Source organism: Schistocerca americana, chromosome 8 (assembly GCF_021461395.2).
Source record: "Schistocerca americana isolate TAMUIC-IGC-003095 chromosome 8, iqSchAmer2.1, whole genome shotgun sequence".
NCBI lineage: Eukaryota > Metazoa > Arthropoda > Insecta > Orthoptera > Acrididae > Schistocerca > Schistocerca americana.
In genome coordinates, this window is record NC_060126.1 from 330,367,922 (window position 1) to 330,376,211 (window position 8,290).

Below are 8,290 nucleotides of genomic sequence, written 5' to 3' on the forward strand. Positions count from 1 at the left end.
TGCATTTAACAGTGGAATTCCCGTTGCACTCTTAATGTTACCACCGTTGCTTTTAATGTCACCAAAGGTTGTTTTGACTTTCCTGTATGCTGAGTCTGTCCTTCCGACAATCATATCTATTTCGATGTCTTCACATTTTTCCTGCAGCCATTTCGTCTTAGCTTCACTGCACTTCCTATTTATTTCATTCCTCTGCGACTTGTATTTCTGTATTCCTGATTTTCTTCTGTTACCCATGGTTTCTTCGCAGCTACCTTCTTTGTACCTATGTTTTCCTTCCCTACTTCTGTGATGGCCCTTTTTAGAGATGTCCATTCCTCTTCAACTGTACTGCTTACTGCGCTATTCCTTATTGCTGTATCTATAGCGTTAGAGAACTTCAAACGTATCTCGTCATTCCTTAGTACTTCCGTATCCCACTTCTTTGCGTATTGATTCTTCCTGACTAATGTCTTGAACTTCAGCCTACTCTTCATCTCTACTATATTGTGATCTAAGTCTATATCTGCTCCTGGGTACGCCTTAAAATCCAGTATCTGATTTCGCAATCTCTGTCTGACCATGATGTAATCTAATTGAAATCTTCCCGTATCTCCCGGCCTTTTCCAAGTTTACCTCCTCCCCTTGTGATTCTTGAACAGGGTATTCGCTATTACTAGCTGAAACTTGTTACAGAACTCAATTAGCCTTTCTCCTCTTTCATTCCTTGTCCCAAGCCCATATTCTCCTGTAACCTTTTCTTCTACTCCTTCCCCTACAACTGCATTCTAGTCGCCCATGACTATTAGATTTTCGTCCCCCTTTACATACTGCATTACCCTTTCAATATCCTCATACACTTTCTCTATCTGTTCATCTTCAGCTTGCGACGTCGGCATGTATACCTGAACTATCGTTGTCGGTGTTGGTCTGCTGTCGATTCTGAGTAGAACAACCCGGTCACTGAAGTGTTCACAGTAACACACCCTCTGCCCTACCTTCCTATTCATAACGGATCCTACACCTGTTACACCATTTTCTGCTGCTGTTGATATTACCCGATACTCATCTGACCAGAAATCCTTGTCTTCCTTCCACTTCACTTCACTGACCCCTACTATATCTAGATTGAGCCTTTGCATTTCCCTTTTCAGATTTTCTAGTTTCCCTACCACGTTCAAGTTTCTGACATTCCATGCCCCGACTCGTAGAACGTTATCCTTTCGTTGATTATTCAATCTTTTTCTCATGGTAACCTCCCCCTTGACAGTCCCCTCCCGGAGATCCGAATGGGGGACTATTCCGGAATCTTTTGCCAATGGAGAGATCATCATGACACTTCTCCAAATACAGGCCACATGTCCTGTGGATACACGTTACGTGTCTTTAATGGAGTGGTTTCCATTGCCTTCTGCATCCTCATGTCGTTGATCATTGCTGATTCTTCCACCTTTAGGGGCAATTTCCCACCCCTAGGACAAGAGAGTGCCCTGAACCTCTATCCGCTCCTCCGCCCTCTTTGACAAGGCCATTGGCAGAATGAGGCTGGCTTCTTATGCCGGAAGTCTTCGGCCGCCAATGCTGATTATTTATCGAAATTTAGGCAGTGGCGGGGATCGACCCCAGGACCGAAGACGTTTTGATTATGAATCAAAGACGCTACCCCTGGACCACGGGTACCCATAGCTGACTTACCGGGCATAAATCCACATTGGTAGGGGCCTGTTTCCCTCAGTATTGAGCTGCCGAAAATTCTTCTGGGTTGTATGGCCTTGGTCCATGCTGAGTTGACAAGACACATCACAACCAGGAGCACCTGCGAAGATGTCCAACGTGACTTTGGACGAAACGTCAGGGATAGAAGAGTTCCATGGACCACAGCCATACAACCCGGAAGAATTCCCGTCAGCTAAAACATCCGGTCGTGAAAGCCTTCATACCCTCAGTATTATTGGAAGGAGTGGGTCATACAGTATGTTAGAGATGATTTCATATCTCAGATTAAGCAGTGTGATCCCTCTACAGTTACCGCATTTCATCTGGTCTCCTTTCTTACGTGTAGGGCATATACCACCCTCTTTACATGACATTTTGGGTTGTCAGGTGTTCTACCAGATATCAGCGTCGTTCTTGCACAATATTTCGGTAAAGTTGCTCGTAACCTTCATCAGGTGCGAACTGAGACTACTCCTCGAGTATACCTGGTCCAGTATTTATGTCTGTGGCCTTCCCCCTCCACCGGCAGTTGCAGGCGTTCCCTCTGCGGTCCGCTCCCGTTCGCCGCGACCTGCTGGAGCGCTGCCGTTCCGTATTCCGTCCGTGGACCGTCGTCTAACTTGGAGGCAGCACACTGAAGAAATCAGGGGGAAAGCACTGGGGCGACTCAGACTGCTCTACCCCTTCTCAGTCCGACCTCCACACTTCCAGACCATGTCGGCCTCACTCTGTTCAAGGCCACCATTCGACCTCTTAGAATTCGCCGCCGTAGTATGGGGAAACATGCCCGACACCAACTTAAGGAGGCTACAGACAATACAAAACGGAGCCCTTAGGTTAGCACTCCACCTCTCTTGGGACTTCCCGACGGAGGAGCTGCACAGGATCGCCGACGTCCTGCCGCTAAGACAGCGGTACAAACAGCTGGCGTCCAACTTCTATGATAAAGCTGAGCAGTCACAGAATCCCTTGGTGCGCGAGCTCGGCAACAGACCTCACTGGCGAGCAACGCTCCGCTGGCCTGACCTGTTGCGCCAAAGAAATGGCGCCGAACAGAACTGATGACCCGCTACGTAGAAGCAGCAACAACGCAAACCTGCCGCACCAAATAGCTGCGGCAAACATCAATAGAACAAAAGCTCAGGATGCAGAGCAGCTTTGAAAACCACAAGCATCGCAACTAACAAGAATCATAGCAAGGCTACGAACTGCAACTAGTACTTCACGCAAAAAGTTGAGGACCCTTCCCCACAAAGGAGGGTCGAACAGGGTATCCTCAACTTGATGCAGCAGCAGCCGTTCCGTTTTCCGTCCGCTGTGGAACTGGGAGTTCCCTCTGCTGTCCGCGCCCACCAGACCTGCTTCCGCGTGTTTCATCTCCGGCTGGTGCGTTTGGAGTTCTGTCAGGGTTGCCAGGCGTTCTCCCTGCGGTCCTCTCCCGCTCACTGCGACCTTCTGGAGATCTTTTGAGAGCACGAGGATGTAGTGTCGCATCAGTGCTGGCCATCACACTCACCAGATCACTATAGTATTGAGCCTCTGTGGTCTACTCTGGAGAGAAGGTTGCGCGATCGTTATCCACTGCCATCATCTTTACGTGAACTTACCACTACTTTGCAGGAGGAATGGTTAAAGACTGCCTTGGAATCGATACAGGATCTGCATTTATCCATTCTGAAACGAATGGAAGCCATTTCATGCCAAAAGTTTTCGTACACCGTATTAGGCGTGATAATGTGTCGTGTTTTTAGTGTTTCCAAATTTTTGTTCACTCCTTGTATAATAGATACTAACAAACGCTTCTTTTTCAAAAATACTTTCCCTGTTGGGTCGTGCATGGCTCGTGTTCCCGCCATCATGTGTTTTACGCCCTGTTTTTAACGTACTTCCACCTCATTACGTTAATTTAAATTACTACAGTCACTGAGTTGCTGCTTTGCCTGATCGTGAGCGGCGGTGGCAGCGCGTATCGATTTATCCCTTCTCATAATATCTTTGCTGGGCTGCTATTACTTCCCGGTCGATGTTTGTCGTAAGGGAGTTCGCGTCGGGAGTTTGGGTCGCGAGTTCGGGTTGCGACTTCGGCTCTTGCAGTCAGTCGGAACGCGTCTGGAGCGCAGTCTGCACCTACCAGTCGGGGGAGTTGCAATGCGGCACTAGTGCATTCTGGTTGGAGCTGTGAGGTTTGCATCGACATGGCTCGCCCGACCTTTGTATCACCACTTGAGCCGGACCTCGGTCTTGGTGGATCCTCGGTCGGTTGTCCAACCGGACGACGCGTTTTGGCTGTGTGTGTGCATCGACTCTCGATTTGTCTTCGAGCATGCTTAGTTACTGTTGTGTATCGTTCAGCTCTTCGTGCAAGTGCTTGTAGGTTGTGTGTGTAGTTCGCTTTATGTCTACTGACAACGATTTTAATTGTTCCGGCATTCTGAGTGGAGTCGGTCGGATGTAGCGGACGAGGGAAGTTTTCCGCGCGGTGCAGCCGGCTGGGGCAGCTGACAGTCCCTGCACAGTGTCGGAGCGTGTGTGAAGCTGTCCGATCGCTACGAGCCTCGTGGTTCGCCGACTCAGGACGTCAAAGTTGAGTAGTGGTTTTAACTACCCAAGCCACGTCCATTCGTGTTGTGGTGGTTCGCTTCGGTGGTTTCGTGGTGGAGAGGTTTTCCAGTGAGCAACACCGAGTGGTTCTACTGCTGAGATTTAGCCGCCATGCGCAGCAATTAACTATTTTGGTCGACTACGATTTGCCGGCCGAAGTGGCCGTGCGGTTAAAGGCGCTGAAGTCTGGAACCGCAAGACCGCTACGGTCGCAGGTTCGAATCCTGCCTCGGGCATGGATGTTTGTGATGTCCTTAGGTTAGTTACGTTTAACTAGTTCTAAGTTCTAGGGGACTAATGACCTCAGCAGTTGAGTCCCATAGTGCTCAGAGCCATTTGAACCATTTTGAACCAAGTCATTGGGTCGGTCGGTCCGTGGCTGTCCCCTCGTTGGGTTCCGATGGATCAATTATAGTTGGGCTCACCACCTGTCTCACCAAAGTGAACGATGGCAGACCGACCTCCGTGGAGGCCTTCTGAGTGCCACAGGTTTTTAATTATCTATCGTCAGCTATTTTAAATTTTAGGCTTGTTGTTATTGTTTGTTTCTTCAAATTTTGCAAAATTAATTTTTAAATTTATCTTTCAAGCTTAAGCACTGCGACTTTCTGCCTTTAAAGATTATGGCAACATATCTGAAATTTTGAAGTTTGATTGTGGCCCTCAGCCATTGGTATTGCACCTTGCATATGTTGTTTCTTTAAATTATTTTACTGCTATCTTAATTGGATTTTTATCTTGTTGATTTTTAAGATTTCTTGTTGTTAAACACGTTGTCTTTCTGCCTTTAAAGGTCTATGGTAATATATTCTAAGGTTCTGAAATTTAATTGTGGCCCTCAGACATTTGTGTTACACCTTGCCTTGTATATGCTGCCTTTTGAGTTTTAAATTATTTCTTGTCGCTCTTCTGCCTTTAAAGGTCTATGGTAACATATTCTAAAAATTTGGAAATTAATTGTGGCCCTCAGCCATTTGCAGTGCACTATGCGTATGTTGTTTTTTTAAATTGTTTTATTGCTATCTTAATTGTATTTTTATCTTGCTAAGATTTCTTGTTGGAGGCCTTCAGACGTGAAAGAGTTGGTAAATTAATATAAATGACAGTTAGAAGTAGAAACTGACTTCACCCCTTGGCGCTTTCCACAATCCTATTACCTGTCCTGCCCAGCGGGTTTAGCGGGCGTTTCACCTGCTATAGCTATTCTCCATTTTATATTCTCTGAAAATCATCAGCTATTTTGCTGCCCAAATAGCAAAACTCATCTACTACTTTTGTCTCTCATTTTCTAATTTAATCTCCTCGGCATCGCCTGCTTAAATCGACGGCATTCCATTACACTTGTTTTGCTTTTGTTTGTGTTCATCTTATGTACTCCTTTCAATATATTGTCTATTCCGTGCAATTGTTCTTCCGAGTCCTGTGCTGCCTCTGACAAGAATTAGAATGCCAACAGGAAACTTCAGATTTTATAGCTTCGCTATGAACTTTGCTTATTTCTCCAAATTTTTCTTTGGTTTTCTTTACTGTTTGCCCAATGCCATGACTGAATGGAACAAGTTTGTAACACAATTCGACATGCAGCGTATAGCGTCGAAAAACGCAATGTTTTCTAGATATATTCAGTGCAATTCAGAAACAATGATAACTGGGGGTAAGAAATAAAGGAAAAAACGAAATGCAGTTTCTCTGTAACGATCCATCTAAGACCAGGGGCCCCTAATACCAAAAGAGTGAGAATATATCCCCGAACAGTGTCCGAAATTTTAGTTGCTTGGCGCAAATATAAATGATTGCAATTGAACTCAAGTCGAATTCCAAATTAGACTACGGAACGTAAACGAAGTGTACTTTTCCCAAGTCTTGAACTGGAAAACCAAGCTGAAACTCAACAACGGTCATCAAAATTTGTGGTTAGCACTATGGGACCAAACTGCTGAGGTCGTCGGTCCCTAGGCTTACGCACTACTTAAACTAACTTACGCTAAGGTCAACACATACACCCATGCCCGAGGGAGGACTCAAACCTCCTCCTATGGGGAGGGGCGGGGAGGAGGGGGGGGGGGGAGCCGCGTACAACGGTCATTAGGCCAGTATTGTTATACAGAGCCGAAGCATGGAGCATGACCAAAACTCTCAGTTTTCGAAGATAAAGTGTACAGAAAAGTCTTTGAGCCAACGTTTGACCAAGCAACACAAAGGTGGGTTTGGAGAACCAAAGAAGAACTAGTTAAGCTATTCGACTAATCCTCTATAGTGAACACCACCAAAGCGAGACATTTTGCGATGGACAGGCTTGTTATCAGAATGAACCATGGCAGAATTGCCCGTCAAATATATGCCAAGAGGATGGAAGACGAAAGATCCTCAAGAAACAGATGGCAAGACGAGGTGAACTCAGCAGAATGCTGAGTATCACTGAGTGGGGGGAAGCAGCACAAGACAAGAAGAACTGGAAGCAGGCAGAGAGAGCGGCGCAGGATCGTCACGTCCCAATGAAGCCAATGGAGTGAATGAATGAGTGATGGAGGGAGATGAGTTTTCCGGAAGAAACTTTTCGTTTCCTGGCGTTTCGTCCACAGCTGCAGCTGCACTGGATGTCCTTGGAGGTGCTCCTGACGACGCCAAATTTCTCGTCGACTGACGTGACGGACGTCTGATAGAGACATAAATACCGTGTAAAGTGAGCTTGGTCGAGGTTCCACGTGATCAGGAGAGATAATCTTTATCAGAGATAAAAAAAAACATCGATTGTTACCAGTCGAGGATAAAAACGTATTCATCGATAAAGTCGGATTCACGCACGCAGTTAATGTGACTCAACAGCTTGTGGCTTTCTGTAGAAGCACTGTGAACTACTGTTCACATAGAACGCCACAAATTCTACGTAGTTGTACAGCTCTTAAGATGGTGTCAACTGACATCATATGGGCGGATATCTATGTTATACTGCAGGTTATGGCATTGGAGCTGTGACAAGAGTTAAATACAAGGAAGACGAAACCTAAATGTTAGATCCGAAAACAGATTTCGCTCGGGGCTAAATCAGGGGCCACATACACATTTACAAAAATAATAACAACCGAAGACGAAAATTCTGTGGCAAACAGACCAATATGTGGCATGTAAATACAGTATGAGTCGCTTTTTTGGTTGCATATTAAGTAAGTCTTCGAAGGCAGTGGGCTGCATCGTTGGGCTGAAACACAAACACACAGCTACAGAAAATCAAACTTATTATAGTTCCAGAAGCTGCGGGAATATATCTGCAGACCACTGTTTTAGCATTTTTCAGTAATAAAATGAAAACACACTGAAATCGAATGGAATACTTCAGCAAATACTCCAAGATTAACTGCGACAAAATGCTCGTGTTTAGAAATACAGCCACCAGAGATCAGTGCAGGAAGAAAAATGGCGTAACAATGGACAACCAAGTTGAACTTTTTGTGGCCTGACAAAAGTTGCGTCTCTTAAGTAGCGCTACTGAAAATTGGGAGTTCACAATGCAACTACAGTATGCCACAACCTGTGACGATACTTTTGTTGCGTGTGAATCCGGCTTAAGAAACCATGAAACACTGTAGTATACAGACAGTGGCACTGCAGATTAGATTAAATTAGATTAATACTTGTTCCATAGATCATGAATACGACACTTCGTAATGATGTGGAACGTGTCAGGTTAATAAAAGATATCTGCAGAAGATATTACATTACACAAAATATTGCATGACACTAATGGTTAAGTTGTTTCTTCTTTTTTTCCCTCCATTAATTTATATCTAAAAATTCAGCCAATGAGTAGAAGGAGTTGTCATTTAGAAATTCTTTTAATTTATTTTTAAATGTTGGTTGGCTATCTGTAAGGTTTTGATGCAGTTTGGTAGGTGACCAAAGACTTTTGTGGCAGCATAATTTACCCCTTGCTGTGCCAAAAGTCAGATTTAACCCTGCATAGTGAAGATCATCCTTTCTCCTGGTGTTATAGCTA